This window comes from Mustela nivalis (genome assembly GCF_964662115.1).
Source record: "Mustela nivalis genome assembly, chromosome: 17".
Taxonomy (NCBI): Eukaryota; Metazoa; Chordata; class Mammalia; order Carnivora; family Mustelidae; genus Mustela; species Mustela nivalis.
In genome coordinates, this window is record NC_139036.1 from 8,074,386 (window position 1) to 8,094,404 (window position 20,019).

Genomic DNA, 20,019 nt, shown 5'->3' on the forward strand with positions numbered 1-20,019 from the left:
AGGCATTTTTTTGTTATACTCGGAGCTTTCTAGAGACAGGGCATGCCACACAGGGCCACACGGGGAAGCAAGGTGAGCAGGCAAAGAGAAAAAGGGGAGCTATGGGTAGGAGCCTTGACTTAGTTTAAGTGGGAAAAAATGGGCAAAGCAAGGTAGGCAAGTAGTACAAACATGACTGGATATTTTGGTGGGCTCTGGGTTATAGGGGCGGTCCTGTCCCTGGGGTGATTAGTGGGAAATAGTGTCTCTATTTCCTCTAATAAAAAGAGGAGGTGGGTAGTATAGACTCAGAATTAGTCAGTTTGCCTATCAAAGGCATGCAGGTAGGTGACTCATTTGTTATCTCAAGGAATTAGCCCCAGAAATGGTGGTTCTGGTCTGCAGGACCCCAAATGTCGGATCATCAAGAATACAGAAAAGAAGAAAACGTCGTTAATATATCGCATTATCCAGTTGTTCAGGTTGTTTTTTTTTTTTTTTTTTTTATGGCTATTTCCACCCCTTCCAATTCACCCTTTAAAGAATCCCTGAAAAGTTAGCAAGCCTCCTGACAAAGGTATTCTCTCCAGCAGTTGCAACATAGACTCTGTCTCTTGTCAAAAGACTGTCCAAAAACTCCAGCCTTGTTATTTAACACCAGACATCTATGAACCCTGTTGTTTAATTTCCATTTCTGCTTTCTTTGAAAGCTATGACCTTCAGAGGAAAGCAAAATTGAAATGCCACCAGGAGCCTCCGTTTTCTTTCCAGAACTTCCAGCTTCCGTCTTGTAGATGGATACCTTTCTTTTTTTCCCCTCCTGGTTATTTTCCGTCTCTGTCCTTCTGGCTCTAAGCTGTGATTTTCTTCAGGAAACCACTCCTCCCCTGCTCTGGGTCCATATGTGGGGTTGGTTCCACCCTCAGATTTAAGGGAGGGATGTGAATCGAGTCCAGCTTTGAAATCATTGGTTTAGGCAGAGCAGGGGAACCAGATTGGACAAGTCCGCTGGCATTTTAGTTTCTTGTTGCTCTAAGAAAACCACAAATGTGGGGACTTTAAAACAACACAAATTTATCATCTTACAGGAGGTCAGAGGTCTGACACAGGTCTTTTTATTTTTTCTTAAGGTTTATTTTGCAGAGAGAGAGAGCAAGCACATAAGTGGCAGGGAGGGGCAGAGAGAACCTCAGGCAGACGTCATGCTAAGCACAGAGCCCAATGTGGGTCTTGATAGCATGATCCTAAGACCGTGACCTGAGCTGAAACCAAGAGTCCGATGCTCAAACAGCTCTGCCACCCGGGCACCCGTGATGCAGGTCTTCCTGGGCTAAAATCAAGATGTTGCTAGGGTGGTCAAGTGTTCCTTTCGGAGGCTCTGGGGTTGGGGAGGAGTTAGTTTCCTTGACTGTTCAGGCTTCTAGAGTGCACCTATGTTCGTTGGTGGGTGGCTCCTTCCTCCCCCTTCAAAGCCAATAGCAGTGGGTTTCATGCCTCTCACATTGCATCTCTGACCCTCCTATAGTCCCATCTCTTTCTTAACCTCTCTTCTGCCTCCTCTACCATTTTTAGGGAACTTTGGATTACATTGGAGTCTCCTGGGTAATCTGGGATAATCTCCCCATTGTAAGGTCCCTCATGCATCTCTGAAGTTCTGTTTCTCATGTAAGGGAATATGTTCACAGGTTCTGGGGATTAGAGCATGCAGATATTTGGGGGGTTGGGGATCTGCCTACCACAGTGAGTAAGATTCATTCTGTGACATTTGCTGGGTCTTTTGGGAAGAGAATCTTGTTCTGCTGGCATTAAGGAGAAGATAGGCTTTAAAGCTGGAACTGCTGGCAGCTGTCTTGGAACTGTGAGGGGAGGGCGTGTTAGAGAATGGAACACATGCTGAGCAGAGCAGACCTGAATGATAAGAGGAACCAGGTCATGTCCTGATGGTGTCCTTAGGGTCACTGAAGCCCACTTAGAATTTTTAGTCATTGATTCATTCCATCATTACGTGTCTCCTCCTTGCAAGAATGAGGCTCAAAGATCACACAGATGGGCCATGAGGGAGTCCCTCTTTTAGCCACAGGGTGCAGCCATATATTGGGAACATCTGGTTGATACCCCACGAGCAGAATCTCATGGTAGCCTGCTGTTCTAAGGGTGAGAATTCTGTTTCTTCCTAGCCCCTGGATCCTCACCTCTCGCTTGCCTGTTAACGTCTCAGGTTCTCCTTAGTTCTATGAAATGATGAGGTCACGTGGACCATATGTTCTTGGTATCTACGTTATGAATGTTTATTAAATTTCTGCAGAATGGCCAAGCTGGCAGGATCCTTTGAAAGGTCGTTGAGCCCAATTTCCTCACTTAACTGATGAGGGAACTGAGACCCAGAGAAGCTAAGAAGCTTCCCCAAGAGAACAAGGATTTCTGATCGCTAATCCCCTTATACCACATTTCTGTAATTCCTTGACCTAGTTAAGTGAATTCCCCTAAATTTGTAAAATCTAATGTCATTCACTGAGATAACTCTAGACATTTGAGTCTCAGCCTGAGAACTAAGAACTGACATAACATTTAGCATGTCTTCTTTTGCTAAGTGTGTTTTTATAAAGTAGCAACTAAAGTATTACGCTAGCTTCCTCCCATTTTATCTCTTATTGGCAGTCATTGTAGTGTTGAAGGAGTAGAGGTTCTAGAATCTTCTTAAAGCCATCCCTTGGTCTTCTTAAAGACCAAGCAGAGATCTGGGGACAATGCCAAGTCCTCAAGAACTGTGAAAATTCTCCATCAAAGTATGAATTCTGGAGGATTCTGGGGAGGAGTTGGTCTGAGTACATGCCCTTGACGTCTTGTTTGGAATAGCTTGGTTAACAACAGCCAAATGGTGGCTATTCTGGTTACCTAATGTGATGTAACAAATCATCCCCAAACTCGTTGCTTAAAGTAATGATACGAGGTTAAGCCACTGGTATTGAGTTAGGACAATGTCTGTAGACTTTGGGGCAAAAATGTTGTGATGAGGAATTCTGCATCAAGCCCAGTTACCATTCATTTGCAAGGTTAGCACATTAAAGTCTTAGATTGTATACTCATGTAACTTATCTGTTTATTACTCATGTAACTTACTACTTATTAAGGGCATGGTGGCTTCAGAGTTTACTATCCATTCATTTAGCTGGGGGAAAACAGTTGGCAAAATAGCCCATCTGGTAGAAATCTCCAGAAACTGGAGGATAAGAGGCCAGAGAAGAGTGTTGAGTAGAGGATCCTGTGATGAATCTATAGTTTAGCCTGAACAGATGAGATCATGTTTACCAGAAATCTGTAGTGTATGTTAAGTCGTGATTCTTGTAACAAGATGGACAAACTGTAAGGGGAAAACGTTACCAGTATGGTGAAGTCAAATCTCAACCAAATTCTGGAACGAGGGGGTGGGATTTGAGGGTAGGAGAGGGCAATTGGAAAAATAAGTGTGTTCTAAATGTTTCTTTTCATGGATCACGGGAAGAGTGAGGAGGTAAAACAGCTTGGTGGAGGGGACATAATTATCTTCTGATATGTTAATAGAGGCAAATGGGCTCAATTATAATTTTAGGGGTAGGAAGTTCCTTTATGAATTGAATTGGGATTCTCCTCTTCTCCCCTGGGTAGTTGCCCTACATTGGGGAGAAAGCTTGCAGATTTCCATCTCATTGTCTATCTTGATCTGTTTGACCCCAGAAAAGCTGAGGTATGGATTACTTTGCCTGAAAACGTTTTCCGTGTGACCTCTACCCCGAGGATCCTCTCTGCCCTGGCTCTGCACCTGACAACGTCAGCCTAGACCCCAGTCTGCCTAATTTCATGTATGACTGCACATCTACCTAGGAGCCTTCCCAGTGCAGCTTGGAGACTGAGTCCCATTTGAGAAAGAATGTGGGATCATGGGACTTGGGAGAAACGATCGAAAATGTGCACCTCCCATCCCCTAGGCAACAGGATGGGTAACAGTTATAAGAAGGAAGTAACAAAGCAGTTGCCAGAAGGGGTTCTAAGGGAAGGGGAGGGAAGGCACCATTAGCATGGACACCAATATTTTGCCTAAAGGGGGCTCTTCTCTTTTCTCATGGAGGTAGTCAAGAAATAGCACCCTTTTTGGCAAAATAATATTTCATTGCCCTCTCATGCCTGCGTGCCAGAAATGCAAAGGGCAGGAAGCCAGTGAAGAGTAAGTCCACGTTTGTGGCTGTCATTAATTGTCCCCAAGCTTGGGTAAAACCTGCATGTCACACAGGAACTCTACACAGGGTATTTGGCCATTTTCAACGTCCTAGACTTAGACACTGGAGACTTTGACTTGCAAGCCACTTTCCGTTGGACTGGATCATGGGTTTATTTTTAACACTATGCCCAGAAGCATAGACCAGAAAAAGACCTTGGCAAGACATTGAGTCTGTCCTTAACTTCAGGGAGAATCACACTTAAACTCCACCCCAGAGGACCTTTCTACAATGACAGGTATCCAGAAAAATGCTCTAAAGGAATCCATTTGTCCTCAGGAAGACTTTCTATGTACATGCCAGGATCTGTTCTGTTGGTCACCAGACCAGAATAGCGCTGTGGTCTCCGACAGACAGAGGGGTAAAGTGATTAGTGTACGCCATGCTTCTTATGCTATCCTTTGACTCCAGGATCATGTTAGAATTTACCGGTAAGACCACAGAGGTCCACAGACCCTTGGAATTCACAGTGACAAAGGGAGGGTTCATGTGGATGATCCATTGTCCACTGGCGCTGCCAGAGAAAAGCACCACAGACTGGGAGCTTAACTATTAGACATTCCTTTCCTCATGACTGGAAACCGAAAGTCTAAGATCCCGGTGTGGGCAGGACTGATTTCTTCTGAGGCCTCACTCCTTGGCCTTTCCCTGTCTTCATGGGGTCTTCTCTCTGTGTGAGCCTGTGTCCTACACTCTTCTCATGAGGACCCCAGTCATGTTGCATAAGGGCCACTAATGACCTTGAGTAATGACCTCTGCAAAGACCCTATCCCCAGATCCTGTCACATTCTGAGGTACTGGGGTTTAGTACTTCAATGTATGGATTGCGTTGAGGGGGGGCAGCCTTGAGCCTTTAACAAATTCAGAGGTCAGATAGCACCAAGACCACATCCCCCAAAGCACTTTTGGAATCCCTAGGGAACCCATACCCATACATGGTCCATGTATGATGAGTTGTGAGAAGCTGGAAAATCACAAGACTTTTAAGAGAAGATGTTTAGGGGTGCCTGGGAGGGGTGCATTTGGTTGAGTGTCTGACTCTTGGTTTTAGCCCAGGTCATGATCTCAGGGTCGTGAGATGAAACCCTGCGCCAGTCTCTGTGCTCAGTGTGGAGTCTGCTTGAGACTCTCTTTCTATCTCTGCCAGTCGTGCTCTCTCTCTTTCTAAAATAAATCTTTTAAAAACTCCACATTTGTGTGCATAAAAATATAAGTATTTATAAATTATTAAAATTAACATTAATTATTAAATAATATCGTAACATATAAATACTATATGTTGTGTATCTCTATTCTTACCTTAATGGAGCATGAAATTATTTGCATAATTTACATAAAGAAATTCATATTTAAAGACTTACTATAATGAATATTAAGACATTCAAGGTTTAAATGTCTTGTTTTTCTGGAAGAGAGTGGTAATCTTGGGGCTCAGAAATGCCCTTGGGAAGGACTGATATTCTTGGAAGGACTGAAAGGGAGTAATGAAGAACTGGTAGGGCTTGGATTAAAGATTAAAAAATAATGCCTGGATATTTTGGGAGCAGCAGGAAAATTCCCTTTTTGGGACTTAGGGAAAAAGTATCATTTGGAGAAAATGTAAAATATATTCAATACTTCTAAAACTCCTCTCACAAATGTTTTGACCTTAGCAATATTAAGACATGTTTTTTTTAGAACATAGTTTGTTCATAAATGGATCATATGTAGCATATAATCCAGTTTACATTATTTTATATTACATTTTTGTTCATTTTTAAAGACTTTTTTTCCCCCTTTTTAAAGGGCAGTTTTAGATTTACAAGAAAGCTGAAAGGCACAAAATTTCCTGTATACCCCCATTCCCACACATGTATAGCCTAACCCATTCTCAACCTCACTCACTGGAATGACACATTTTTTTTTACCGAGGATAAACCTACATTGTAATTGCTCAAAGTCCACAGTTTACCTTAGATCCCCACTCTTTTTTTTTTTTTTTAAGATTTTATTTGTTTATTTGAGAGAACAAGAGAGAGAGCCCGAGCAGAGGGAGAGAGGGAGAGGCTGCCTGTTGAGCAGGGAGACCAACATGGAGCTTGATCCCAGGAGTCCAAGATCATGACCTCCACCGAAAGCAGGCACTTAACCAACTGAGCCACCCAGGCGCCCCAGTTCGAGCCCACTCTGGGTGTTGTCGATTCCATGGGTTTGGACAAATGGGTAATGATACATATTCATCCATGTCATATCATGCCACACTGTACTATCCTAGATTTTCACAGCCTTAAAATATTTTTTATTTTTCTAAATTGTGGTTAAATTACATACGTGAAATTTACCACCTTTACCATTTTTATTTTTATTTTTTAAAGGTTTTATTTATTTACTTGACAGAGATCACAAGCAGGCAGAGAGGCAGGCAGAGAGAGAGGAGGAAGCAGGCTCCCTGCTGAGCAGAGAGCCCGATGCGGGGCTCCATCCCAGGACCCTCAGATCTGACCTGAGCTGAAGGCAGTGGCTTAACCCACTGAGCCGCCCAGGTGCCCCTCACCTTTACCATTTTTAAATATGTAACTCAGCAGCGTTGAATCCGTTTGTTTTGGTCAGCTACCCTCACCACCGTCCATCCACCCTTCATCTTGCAAACACTGAAATTGTCCCCAGGAATAGTTCACTTACCCGCCTTCCCTGCCCCTGGCAACTACCTTTGTAATACATTTTATAATAATTACTCTGTGCATTGTAGAGGAATTAGAAAATTTAAAATAGAGTGAAACAGAGGACTGGCTAGTAACATTTTGATATATCCCTTACCATGTATTTTTCCCCTTCGTGTATCCATACATGTAACTTTTTACTGTGCCCCTTGGCTTGTAGCCTTCTGTCTCCCTTAGTATATCTTCAGTAACTTGACATGATGATATATGTCCTCATTTTTTATATTCACATGGAATTTAAGCAGTCCCCTTTGGATTTTGGTGGAAATCATTGTTTTTTTTTTTTTCCCCCCACTATATCCATATGGCAAAGAGCTAGGGACAGAAGGTTAAGTAGACGTGTAGACCTCCATGAACAATGCTCTGATGATCTTTCTATTGTTAACCCTCTGTCGACACTTTCAATTGTTTCTCCAGGATGAGTTCCTCCATTTCAGTTACTTCGAGGAAGGTTTTCTACATTTGGAGGCTTTCAATACATATTGCCAAGTTGCCCATTTAATGATTCCAGCAGCTGGGGATGGGCCTGCCTGTTTTCCATCTCCAGTAGTCCTGGGGATTGTTCCTTAAAAAAACAAAAAATAATAGATGGATGTGGTTCTAAAAAATCAAGTTGTAGGGAAGGACTTGCAATGAAAAGGTATCCACCCTCCCACCCTGATGCCGTTGCCAACCCCGCTCTCTGGAGGCAATTGTGTTTAATGGCTTCTGTTTTTAGTTCCTCTGGTGGTTTGCCTCCCACACCGCTCAACAAAGGTTTATATTGCTAGTTCTCGCTCATACCCCCACATACACACGTTACACACCATTGACTTCCTGTTGGGGAGAGGAGGTTCGATTCTGGCACCCACATTCCCCTCAGTACCTGCTTTTTAAGTCAATGTCACGCCATTTTACTTGTTACATTTAAGCCACTCTGCTGTGGATGGTCCAGATTCTCTTAACTGGCTTTGGGGAGTGTCGATTCACCTCTCCCTCTCCAGTCCTGGCTTCTCTCAACTGTTTTCTTTTCCTCTTCCTCCCCTGCTGCCCTTTTTTAAAGGTTATGGGGGTGGGGGCAAGAGAGAGCAGGGGGAGGGGCAAAGGGAGACAGAGAAGCAGATTCCCCACTGAGCACAGAGCCTGATGTGGGGCTTAACCCTAGGACCCTGAGATCATGACCTGAGCTGAAATAGTCAGACGCCTAGGGGCGCCTGGGTGGCTCAGTTGTTAAGTGACTACCTTCAGCTCAGGTCATGATCCCAGGTTCCAGGGATCAAGCCCCGTATTAGGGTCCCTGCTCAGTGGGAAGCCAGCTTCTCCCTCTCCTACTCCCTCTGCTTGTGTTCATTTCTCACCCCCCCCCAAATAAGTAAAATACTTTTTTTTAAAAAAATGGGACGCTTAAACGACTAAACCTCCCAAGCACCCCTCTTTCCTTTCTTTCCTTTACCTTCATCCTTTCCTCTTTTTCACTTTTACATTATTTCTCTCCTGGGATCATCATGATTAAGTCTTCCCTGCTTTGTCCTAGCTTGATTGTAAAAGTTCAAAAATCAATCAAGTGCTTATATGGCTACTTCAGTGTTGTGGATTGCAGAGCCCAGTACTATGTCAATGACATTTCCCGTTCTGGAGACCTGATCACATAGAGGGGAATAGTGCCAAGGCTACATGGAAATCCTTTTTTTAATGTTCTACCAAATTATTCAATCATGCACCACTTTACTTTGATTCATATTCAAATTCTATCATTTTGGGGGGTATCCCCCTACTGGAATTGTGTGAATTACCCTTTTTCCTTTGTTCCTAGTGGGAGAATCCTATGCTTTCATACCTTCCAACTTACTCATTCCATCTATTATTTTAATTGTGTTCTTCACTTTGGAGGCTGCTGAATTTTGATGTGGATTTGCTACTTTTTAAGCCTCTTGCATACTGGACATCCTTCTGCTGCTCTCAGGTTTAGTTCTCTCTTACTTGGTTCAAGTTTTACCCTGATTTTTCTGGAGCGCATCCCTAAAGAGTTTTCTCAGAAAAGAAGGTTCTCTCTTTTTCTGTCTCTACAAATGATTTTGTTTTGCTGGCAAGTTACCATAGTGTGTGTGTGTGTGTGTGTGTGTGTGTGTGTGTGTATTTTAGGTTGAAATGGATGCTCAGTAAGAACTTTGGAATTGTCCTGTTTTATTCTTACACCAGTTCTTGCTTATAATTTCCACATCTGGTCTGATGTGATGGCTGCAGCTTTGGTGGTATCCTCCTCTCCACAAGCTTTTGAGGATCTCTCCTTCATTTCCAGGCTGCATCTGACTGCTCAGATCCTTGCACTTGGAGGACTTGAGTGTGTCTTCGGTTCTCAGAAAATTTCTGTCTGTCTGTCTGTCTCTCTTTTAAAATAACTTTCCATTCTGCAGCATCTGGCTGACTTGGTCACTGGAACATGTGACTCTTGATCATGGGACCATGGTTTCAAGCCCCATGTTGGGTGTAGAGGTTATTTAAAAATAAACTCTTAAAAAAAGTAATTTCCCATTTTTCTCCTCTCTTTCCCCACCTACCCTCCCCCCACCCCAGGGGACTAGTATTATAATTTACTTTCAGAAGTTTTTCCTATGTCCTACTTGTTCTTTTCTCTTCACCCTTAATTTCCAAGAGGGAATTTTCCTCTCCCTCACCTAATCCTCTGTTTTATAGCCTTTTGTTGTGCTAAGGGGCTGCCTGTGGTGGTTTCTCCGCCATTTTGGATCTTCTCCCATGTCTCTGCGTGGCAGATCCTACTAAACCCTCAGTGCCTACCAGTGCCACCCCCTCAGGATGGCTGCAGCCCCCCTCCCTCTGGTATACATCCTGGTATAGCTTGTTGTTCTGTGAGGACATTTAGGGAAAAGTTAATATGATGATTTTAAGACTGGAGAACTATGGGCAATTTCAGGAATAACAAATAATTATGCTTTTACTCAGGATAAAATCAGTTGTAGGATGAAATCCCCCATGGGTAGTATATTAAGCAAGGATTGTATTGAGCTGTTGTAACAGAGAATCCACTTAGGATGGCGATGTACAGGGTTTATTACTCTCAGAAATAAGTCCATGTATAAGTGGTGGTTGGATCAATGACTCAGTGATGACAGGCCCATCATCTCTTCATTTCTCTGTGTCTCTTTCTTTTAAGATTTTATTTATTAGAGAGCATGAGCAGGGGGAGGGGCAGAGGGACAAGCAGACTTCCTGCTTAGGGGAGCCCCTTCTGGGGCTCTGAGATCATGACAAGAGCCAAAGGCAGATGCTTAACTGACTGAGCCACCTAGGCATCCCCCTTTCTTTCTCTTTGCCACTCTTTCATGGTTATAGGATGGCTGCCATCACTCTTGCCATCATGTCTGCATTCAAAACAGGAAGAAGTGACAGTGCTCCACACTGTATCCTGTTCGTTTTTAGTGGGGATGCAGAGCTTTTCTGGATGACCCTGTAGCATACTTCTGCTTTTGTCTCATGGCCTGGGACTAGGTCCCATGGGTACTCCAAATTTCAGGGGGCACTGGGACCATATTGGCCTTCTACCTTCTGTAGCAAAGAAGGCAATGGTGGAGAGCGGCTTTAGGAGGGCCAGGTAATGGAGTCTACCATAAGAAGCGGGGCAGGGCAAGACAGTGAGCAAAAGCAGTTGGGTCCAATTATATCAAGGTTGCACTCCATCTTTTTTTTTTTTTTTTTAAGATTTTATTTATTTGACACACAGAGAGAGATCACAAGTAGGCAGAGAGGCAGGCAGAGAGAGAGGGGGAAGCAGGCTCCCTGCTGAGGAGAAAGCCTGATGTGGGACTCGATCCCAGAACCCTGGGATCATGACCTGAGCCGAAAGCAGAGGCCCAACCCACTGAGTCACCCGGGTGCCCTGCATCCATCTTAATAGTCATTTACAGAATGTGGGCATCCCCCTGCTCTTTGGAAGTTCTCATTGTGCCAATTGGCTTTTACAAAAGTCCCACAGTAGCACCTGTTTTTGCTAACTGAAAGGAAATCCAAAGCCTATTTTTGCATTTATGAAAAAAGGTGAAAAAAAAAATAGTGTTCAGCATCGGTCTTGCAGCAAGCCCTTCGGGAGGCATCTCGAGTGACCCCGCCACCCTCCTTCCCAGAAACTACACTCAGCATCTCAGCGTCCAGCTGCCATAGCCTTGAACTCCGTCTGGGGGGCATCTGTGCTTTCTCTCGATTCATTTTGTGCTTCTGTTGGCAAGAGGTGTCCTCAGATATCAGCAAGATGTGTCCTCAGATACCAGAAACACTGAAGGGAGGTTATTTTTTTGGATCTGGGAATGGCACAGACGTTTTCTCTGGGTAAATTCATGCTTCTTCCTTTTACCTCATTTCAGCTTAGGAAAGGCTTCTCAGGACTGCTGTGGTTTTGGATGGGAAGCGAAGCCTGCGCTCGCTTTGTCTCCGTACTGTGCTAGGGCGGGGGCGTTGCTGCGTCCCAGTGGGAACAAGGGAAAGTGAGGGGTGCATAGAGTTGATCAGGCAGGGTAGGGTAGGAGAGGGACGGAATGAATCGGATGGCTGGGAGTCGAAGAATGGAGATAGCTTAAAGGACCTTGAAGAGCTAAATTGTTGAGTCAGAGTGGGATTTTCCAGAACAGGGATTTTAAGATTTTATTCTCTGCACCATTCTTAACAGGCTTCAGAATCATCTGGAGGGCTACTTAAAACACAGACTGCGGGGCCTCCCTCCCAGAATTTCTGACTCAGTAGGTCTGAGCTAGTGCTGGAGAACGTACATTTCTAAGAAATTTCAAAGTGACGCTGATGCTGTAAATCCGGGGACGTACCCTTTGGCATGTTGTACTAAGGCTGTGATGATGATAGTAATCTCATTTTCTTACCCCCTCCTCCCAAATAGGTATAATAACACCTAGGTTTTTAAAGGAATGAGGGACTGGATAAACTGTATTTTCTGTATCTTTGATGCTTCTGTATCCCCAGCCTCACTAACCTGGCAGATGCCGCCCCTCCCAGGGCCAGCTAGTTTCTAAAAATAGCAAACAACTAGCCTGCAAGCACATCTTTGAAATGCAGACCAACCAATCCTAAATCCTAAATCCTGCCTCCACCCATCCACCCACCCTCCCTCCACCTTGTATCAGGCTCTTGCAGTCTGGACACTGTCCTCTGCCTTAAATCACCCAGGGCCAGGTAATAGACACCTAGGGACCACCACCTGAATAGCCCAGAGCCGCCCCCCCCCCCCAAATTATTCAAACTATCCTGTCCTAAAGCTGCTCAGTTGGCTCCCCTTTACCTCCCTTATTCCTTCCTATGAAAACTACAATCAGGGCTGTTACCCCCCCCCCCCATTGTAGGAATCTACAAGCATACATTTCTTCATGGCCGTCAATTTCATGGCTTACCATATCTGATTGAAACAAATCCTGCATACATTTTAACACAGTGACAAAATGCTTGTAAAGCACTTAGCAGAATGTGTCCTAGGCATTAGGAAAAAAGGGAGTTGGGAGGCATTTGGGGAAGAAAGCCTGAGGACAGCAGGAAGCATGCATGGGAGGGTGCAGATGGTAGAGATGCAGACCTCACTCAGTTGGGAGGATGAGTGGTAGTTCAGGGCTGAGCCCTCTGGGGCTAGCCTGGAACTGTCCAAACAGAAAGGGAGCAACAGGGCATGAAAAGAGGAAGATTCCACAGCTTTGGCGGCTGTGGCCAGTTGGTGACCTCATGACTAAAATGGTTTGTAAGGAGACTCTCTCTGCCTGAAAAGCAGATCACTCCTTCGTTCAGGGACTCCTGTAATGGCAGCTGGGAAGTCTTGATTGCTTTAGCTCTCCATCCAACTAAATGTCTTTCCATGATGAGGTCAGAAGTTCTAGGTGGCATATCGGGAGAGATTTTTCCCTTCTGCTTCTCATTTCCTAACACATATGTGGCACGTGGTGTCCTGCAAAATATAGTTTTTGTATTTGTATACAGTTGGGAAAGAATGGACTAGCTCAGATTAAAACATTTTATTTACTGCAGGACTTCTCAGAACCTTTAAAATTTTAATGAGATTTTGTTAATGGAGAACATAGTATTCAGTGTTTCCTTAACTTCGTTGTTGTCCACAGGACCTTTTCTTCAGTGCCTTAGTCTTTTTTTCATGGAGCACATTTTGGGAAGTGCCACTGGGACCGTCCAAGCTCATGACAATGCTGATGACATTCAGGATTTTTTTGTAGGTGGCGCCGATTGTTCTCCTGAAGCTCATTACTAGAACAATGCACAATTTTTAGACCAGTTTGCCACAGCTCTGTTTTGCTTTAGTCTGTTGATGTAAAAAATAAAAAAGACATGACTTGTACCCAGATGTCACCTACACAGTGCTTGTCATCCTGTGGAATGACTCATCCCCTGAAAATGGTAGATAGTGTTCATTGTCTTGATAATGGACGATGCTCTGCCTTTCATTTACAAAGATGAGGCCAAAAATACCAGGCTTCCTAAAAACAGCATCACCTGTTAGCAACCCCCTCCTTTCCCTAAAGATTACCTTCCAGGTCAGTCTGTAAGGCTCTGTTGAAATGCCTTGGGAGTGACAGAAGGAAGTCTCAGAGGTGTGGAAAATTGGGCTGACTTCCTTGTTCCTTTTTGAACTCAGTACTGATGAGTCTTTCCCTCAGTAAAACATGTTCTAGAATGTTCTTAAATCCTTTGGATCTTCAAATAAGTTTATGACCCCAAGTTTTTAAGAGCCGTGTTGAGCAGAATTTGTCTCTAGCACAAGACGCTTCCCTTCAGAGGACCAGAGCTAGTTGCTTTCTCATCAGCTGGGTAACTACGGTGTTTTTATTGGTTATTTTAGTTTACATGTAGTTGATGTGTGAGTAATTTCCTCTAGCTAACTGTCGGATGCCCTGAAACTCAGCTCTTTCTTCTAAGCAAAAAGTAGGAAAAACTTCAAAGAAAATGTTCATATATATATATATAATATATAACTTTAAGTACATATGAATTATATATATAATTTATATGTATATATGAATATATGTATATTCATATATATGAATTATATATAATTCATATGTACTTATGTATATATAATATATATAATTCATATGTACTTAAAATTATATATATGTAATTGATGACATTATGTGATATATTTTATGTTTATAGATACACTGTATATATGTGGTATATGATATGTGATATGTGAGGGGTGTGTGTGTGTGTGTGTGTGTGTGTGTTATTACTATTTTTTTTACCCAGAATATAGAAAATCTGATGGGCATAATTTTTTTAAAAAGATTTTTACTTATTTGAGAGAGGAAGAGACCGAGATAGTGAGAGAGCATGAGCAGGAAGGAGAGGGAGAAGCAGGCTCCCCGCTGAACAGGGAACCCGACTTGGGGCTCCATCCCATGACCCTGGGATCATGAGCCAAGCCAAAGGCAGATGCGTAATTGACTGAGCCACCCAGGCTTGATGGGCTTAATTTTTTGGTTTGTTTTTAGTCTTGTGGGATTGGGATAATCACTTCTAAAAGTTTATGCTTGATACTTAACACTTAGCTTTTGTTATTTTTTATATTATCTATTGTTTAATACATAGATTAGCTATTTTCTTACATGTTTTGAGACATTAAGAGAGCTGTGAACCCTCTACACAAATTTAGAAATAACTCACTACAGTAATGTTGAAGCCACTTGTGTATTCCTCCAAATCCAGTCTGTCTGCTTTTTTTGGAGATAACCACTATTTGAAATTTTGTAAATATAACCTTGCTTGCTTTTCATTTTCCTACACCTATTTTATCCCTTACCGGTCTTTTGTTTAGTGGTGTTTGGTTTTGAACTTTATGAAAATGGTATAATTTAAGTAGTCTTTCTGTTATTTATTTTCCCTATTTTCAGTATTGAACTTCCAAGAATTCCCATCAGGCTCCCGGCTCAGCAGGGAGGCTGCTTCTCCCTCTCCCCCCAACCCACCGCCTTGCTCACGCTCTTTCTCTTGCTCACTCTCTCTCAAATAAAATCTTTTTTGTTCAGTCTGTTTCTTGGTTTGTCTCTTTAATTTTTATTCCTTTGCTCATTTGTTTCTTAAATTCCACATATGAGTGAAATCATATGGTATTCGTCTTTCTCTGACTTATTTCACTTAGCATTATGCCCTCTAGTTCCATCCATGTCATTGCAAATAGCAAGATTTCATTCTTTTTTTTTTTTTTAAAGATTTTTATTTATTTATTTGACAGAGAGAGATCAAAAGTAGGCAGAGAGGCAGGTACAGAGAAAAAGGAGGAAGCAGGCTCCCTGCCAAGCAGAGAGCCCTGTACCGGACTTGATCCCAGGACCCCGAGATCATGACCTGAGCTGAAGGCAGAAGCTTAACCCACTGAGCCACCCAGGCGCCCCCTCATTCTTTTTTTATGGCTGAGGAATATTCTGTTTATAGACCACATCTTCATTATCCATTCATCATTGGATGGACCCTTGGGGTGCTGCTGCCATGTCATGGCCGTTGTAAATAATGCTGCCATCAACATTGGGGTGCATGTATCCCTTTGGATTCGTATTCTTGTGTTCTTTGGGTAAATACCCAATCCTGTGATTACTGGAACATGACGTAATTCTCTTTAATTTTCCGAGGAACCTCCATACTGTTTCCACAATGGCTACACCAGGTTGCATTCCCACCAACAGGGCATGGGAGTTCCTTTTTCTCTACATCTTTGCCAACACCTTTTGTTTCTTGTGTTGTTAATTTCAGCCTTTCTGTCAGGTGGGAGGTGGCATTCCATGGTGATGGGCATTTCCCTGATGATAAGTGACAAGGAGCATCTTTCCTTGTGTCTCTTGGCCCCCTCGGACTATCTTTGAAGAAACGTCTGTTCCTGTCTTCTGCCCGTATTTTAACTGGGTTATTTGGTTTTTGGGTGTTGAGTTTTATGTGTTCTTTATATATTTTGGACACCAGCTCATTATCAGATAATGTCATTTGCAGATACCTACTCCCATTACATAGGTTGCCTTTTAGTTTTATATCTTTCCTCTGCCTTGCAGAAGCTTTCTATTTTGATTAAATCCCAGTAGTTTAATTTTACTTTTGTTCCCCTTGCTTCAGGAGACATATTTTCAAAGAAATCGCCACAGCCAATGTCAAATAAGTTACCAGCCGTCCTCTCTTCTAGGATTTTTACGGTTTCAGGTCCTACACACATTGAGGTCTTTAAACCATTTTGAGTTTATTTTGGGGTGTAGTGTAGGAGAGTGGTCCAGGTTCCCTCTTTTACAGTTTTCCCAGCAGGCATTGTTCAAGAGATTTTTTCCCCCCATTGGATATTCCTTCCTGCCTTGTCGAAGATTAATCGGCCATATAATTGTGAGTTTATTTCTGGATTCTCTTCCATTGATCTCTGTGTCTGTATTTGTGCTAGTATCATACTGGTTTGGGGGATTAAGGTTTGAAATATAACTTGAAGTCTGGAATTGTGATGGCTTCAGCTCTCCTTTTCTTTTTTAGGTCAGGGTCTTTTGTTGTTCTAGTTTTAGGATTGTTTGTTCTAGTTCTGTGAAAAATGCTGTTGGTATTTTATTAGGGATTGCATTATATGTGTCGCTTGCTTTGGGTAGTAGAGACATTTGACCAATTAGAGATAATAAAATCAATTTGGTGAGCGTAGTAGAAAATACTAGAGTACATCAGACATAATACGAGTAAATATTCTGTATTGTGTTCTTAAAAGATGTTTCATCTGGGTATTGTGTTTCAATGTCAAATGCACCAGATAATGACACATTGTTTTCTACAATGCTTTTTAACAATTTATAGTTAGAATAATGATTTGTAGCAATTTCCCTTACTCCCTATCTTTACTGTTTGGAACTGTCAGACATTTTTATCAGGCTGGTTGATGGACAGTGGTATTTCTTTGTAATTTAATTTGTATGTTCCTGGTTACTAATGAGGTTGGCCACATTTTTATATGTTTGTTAATCATTAGAAGTTTCTCATCTCAGAAGTGCTAGTCTTCAGCCTATTTTTCAGTAGAGTTGATTCCTTTTTTTGTGTTTTTTTTTTGGTTGATTTTGGAACTTTTTGACCTGAATGCTATGATGTGATGTTCTGATATGAATGCTAATATTTTGGCAGATATATATATATATATATATATATTTTTTAAACATATATCTTCCTCCATTTCCTGACTCTCTTTTCATTTTTTTCTCAACTACTATAACAAAAGTTAATTTTTATGTAAACATTCTTTTCTTTTATGGTTCATCTTTTATCTCCCCAAGGTGTCATTCCATGGTCCAAAATATAAGACATTGCATATATATTTTCCCACAAGTTTTCATGTCTTGTGGTTCAGATTTAATCAGGACTTGGGTTTTATGCATGGTTTTAGGTAGAACTCTCGTTTTCTTTTTCTTTCTTTCTTTCTTTCTTTCTTTCTTTCTTTCTTTCTTTCTTTCTTTCTTTTTTTTGAGAAGGGGTATTCAATTAATCCAGTCCTACATACTGGATAAACACATCTTTTCTGCAATCTGGCATAACACCTCTATCTATCATTTTTTCGTGTGTGGATCTATTCCTGGACACGCTTCTGTTCTCATGTTCAGTGTGAACACTGATATAATACTGTCTTAATTGCTCTGACTTTAGTAAGTTTCAATATCTGGTGGTGAAATTCCTCCAGCCTGTTCTTCCTAAGGATGACTGTGGTTTTTTTCTTATGTCTTTGCATTGCCATAAAAGTTTTAGATTGGCTCATTAAATTGTTTTTAAAAATTTTAATTTTTAAAATTTAATTTTAATTTTAATTGTTTTAAAAAATTTTATTTTATTTTATTTTATTTATTTTTTGAGAGAGAGAAGAGGGAGAGGGAGAAGCAGACTGTGCGCTGAGCAGAGAGGCTCACACGGGACTCGATCCCAGGACCCCAAGATTGTGACTGGAACCGAAGGCAGATACTTAACCAACTGAGCCACCCAGGGGCCCCTAAATTAGTTTCTAAAAGTCCTCATTTGGAATTTTTATTCAAGTTCCATTGGTATAAAGAGAACTGATATCTTTATGAAGTTAATTCTTTCTATTCATAAATACAGAATATCTGTCTTTCATTTTGTCTTTGTTAGTGTCTTCTACTAATTTTTTTCTCCATGAGATATTGCCCATCTTTTATTACATTTATTCTACCTTTTTTTTCCTGTGTTAAGTGATTTTTGAACTTAGATCTAAGTATTTGCTGGTTATATTGATTTTGTTATATTGCTCTTATATCCAGCTCTCATTCTAAACTTGCATTACTTTTAATAACTTCTATAGATTATGTCAGTTTAGCTTCTTTCTCTTCAGTTTTTAAATCCATTTCACTTACTTGCTGAGCTGGCTAGAAAGTGATAGTAGGCATTGTTTTCTTGACTTTAGAGGGAATATTTTCAACTTGTTCCCATGGAAAATAATGTTTTCTAGGTACATTTCAAAAAACAAAGGTAAAAATTTTCCTTATTTTCCCTATCTTTCTTGAAGAGGCATTGAGTTTTATTAAATATTCTGTCTGCATTATTTGAGACCATCATGGTTTATCCTTTAATCTGTCAGTGTGATGAATTACACTTGCAGATATCTAAAATTAAATCACTCTCGGGGTGCCTGGCTGGCTCAGTTGGTGGCACATGGGACGCTTGATCTCAGGGTTTGAGTTTGAGCCCCACATTGGGTGCAGAGATTACTTAAAAATAAAGCCTTTAAAAATAGGAAAACCACTCTTGCATTCCAGTGATTAATTTAATTTGTTCATAATATGCTAATTTTTTGAGGAGATTTTTATGATTCTTAATGTATAGGACTGGTCTATAATTTTCTTTCTGCATCCTTATCTAGTTTTGGTAACGAGTTATACTTCGCTGTTAGCATGAGCTGTGTGTGTTGCATTTTATTTTATTATATTCTATTCGTTTGAAGAGTTTGTACAAATTTGGAAGGAAACATTTGTTGAAAAGTTTCCTACTACATTTCTTGGTCTTCTTTTTTCCTTGTGGAAAGATATTTAATTACTGCTTCAGTGTTTTTTTTTAAAGGTTTATAGGATTACTCAGATTTCCTATTTATTTTTGAGTCAGTTTGAGCTTGCTTTATTTTTCTAGCTCTTTGGCCATTTTGTTCTGTTTTCAAATAAAGCTGTTCATAACTTTCATTTATTTTTTTAATCTCTGCAATATTACTGGTTATATTCCACTTTTCTTTTCTATTATTATTTCCTTCTCTCTCTCTTTTTCTGGATAATTCCTATAGAGATTTGCTATTTTGTTAGTCTTTTCAAAAAATTAACTATCAACTTTGTTGATTCGATTTTTTTTCTATTTTACTAATTTCTTTGCTTTGTTATTTCCTTCCTTCTCATTTCTTGAATTTTAAACTGTTTATACTTCTCAAGTATTTTCAGCCTCTCTTCTAAAATAAGCATTTGAGTTTCTATATTTTTTAAAGTATCACTTTGTTCACAAGTTTGATATTTTATTTTACTTAAGATTTTTATTTATTTGTTTGACAGAGAGACACAGCAAGAGAGGGAACAGGAACAGGGAGAGCTGCAGGCAGGGGGGGGAAGCAGGCTCCCTCCTGAGCAGAGAGCCCGATTCGGGGCTCAGTCCCAGGACCCTGGGATCATGACCTGAGCCGAAGGCAGAAGCTTAACCAACTAAGCCATCCAGGCACCCCTCAAGTTTGATATTTTAACTGTTCAATTCTCAATATTTTAAGTTTCTAGCCATATCTCTTCGACCTCTGAACTATTTAGAATTGTTTTAAAAGTTTCTAAATCTTGTATGTGTGTTTCTTAAAATTTTAACTTTTCAGCTATGTATTGCAACTTAAATGACCTCAGGGTAAGAGAACATTGTCTGCTTGGCATCTCTTCTTTGGTTTTTGTCGAGACATTCTTGAAAGGCTACTAAGGGGTTAATTTTTAGAAATGAATACTTATGTGCACCAGAAGAATTTCTGTTCTATAGGGATTAGATTCAGTGTTCCATGTGTGTCCGTCAAATCTGTTAACAAGTTTTTCAAATCCTCTGTATCTTTACTTCTTGTGTGTGCACTTTACCTCTCA

The 20,019-nt window shown here is 41.1% G+C and overlaps 1 protein-coding gene across 5 annotated transcripts in view; it reads left to right on the plus strand.

Moving 5' to 3' along the window:
• The window catches only part of ARHGAP44 (Rho GTPase activating protein 44), a 164,013-nt gene that overhangs the window by 58,230 nt on the left and 85,764 nt on the right, over positions 1-20,019 (plus strand). The gene's annotated exons all lie outside the window — the stretch shown is intronic.